This window comes from Aplysia californica, unplaced genomic scaffold (assembly GCF_000002075.1).
Source record: "Aplysia californica isolate F4 #8 unplaced genomic scaffold, AplCal3.0 scaffold00001, whole genome shotgun sequence".
Classification (NCBI taxonomy): Eukaryota; Metazoa; Mollusca; class Gastropoda; order Aplysiida; family Aplysiidae; genus Aplysia; species Aplysia californica.
The window spans coordinates 385662-387379 of NW_004797271.1; positions in this window are offsets into that span (position 1 = coordinate 385662).

The following is a 1718-nucleotide window of genomic DNA, read 5'->3' on the forward strand; positions in this document are numbered from 1 at the left end:
ACTACTACTACTACTACTACTACTAATAATAATAATAATAATTATAATAATAATAATAATAATAATAATAATAATAATAATAATAATAATAACAATAACAATAACAATAACAATAATAACAATAATAACAATAATAATAGTATTGACAATAATCATACAAAAGTCTCCATAACATGAGCACGCATAATGTAGGCTCAGTTGGTATCGTACTAGAGTGCTGTGTGGGTGTATCCAGTATTGGGGCATTCTTAAACTTGTCTTTTGTGTAGGGTTTCAAGGTTCTCTGCCCCCAAAAAACAAACCCACTTTGTCCTATCGGAGATAGAAGTTAACTCGCAGGTTGTACGTTTTACGGAACCTTGTGGTGTTTAAAAGGACTTAAAACAGACTCTGTCCAACACAATCATTTTTAAGCCTTCTGCAATCGATAAAATAGAGTGACCTACTCACTAATTATGCCTGACTTGAACAAATATTTACCATTATAGAGGCTTTCGTCCAGGTCTCCTGCAATTTGGCTAGCAATACAAGTATAGATTTTTTTTAGATTGTAAAATTAAACATAAGTGTATCAAATTTGAGATATAAAGCAACATTTTTTTTAATAAAGGACATTCAAAGCGTGTTAGAATCTGTTAAGTCAAACAAAAACTCACCAGAAACATAACAATGTCAAGGAGCGCGTTCAAGATGCCCCCAATTGGCCCGTCCACCGATTTCCTCGAGCCTGAGTTGAAGTCTGCGAGACGCTTGAGGTTTCCGAATCCCCATTTCGAGCGAGCGGATTCCACCGTGACGCATGCGCAGAGGGCGATGAGGGCAAAGCAGACGAGGAACTTGTTTGCGAAGACACCCATCTCGATTGTGACTTCCTGTTATCGCTTTCTGCAAAATAAACTAGAAATCTGGGCTTTTATGGGAATATAAATATCGATTTGTAATTATTTTTTTAATAAAATATTATGCTGAATGTTCAATTGGCAATCCATAAGAGACACTTTTACTGTTATCTGGTACAGCCAAAGATTCTCTATTTTTGGTTCAAGTGTTAGAAGACAGAAGGCTAGACCTATTCCACATTTGTACTCGGCCAGTTTTGCCATCCAATAATTATCTTTGAGCATCACAAACGTCCCTTCAACCCCGCTCCTGTTTAGCCTATTCGTATAAAATAAACACGAAACTGAGTAAAACTTTTACTGAAAGTGAAATAAATTTTAATAATATGCAGTTTAATTATAGATTCCTAGATCATGTAGATTTTCTGGGGCGTAGGATTAATGTTGTGACTATACAGTACACAAACGAGGGATACCGTTTACCTGCGAAATTGGCGTGCTGTATACGGGGAACTAACATGATATAACACCATAACACGGATAGCTCGAATTTGTCGAGACTGACCTCAGAAGTTTGAGGGATCTGCAGTTCGGGGGATCTGTAGTTCGAGGGATATCTTACGAAGATTAAGAAGAAAAGTTCGACGGGTGCGTGATTTCGAGTCTTCTGTGTTCGACCTATCTGTGTTATACTGTAGTTTTTAATCTCATGATACAACTTTGGAACAATTCTGATTTTTTAAACTGATCTGGGGATTTTAACAAATGTTTAAGGGGAGGGGGGTGAGGAGGTCGAGGGAGAAAAGTAAAGAGAGGTTTGTGTTGATATGGAAAAAGTCTGAAAAGGGGGGCTGAGGAGGAGGAGGAGGAGGAGGAGGA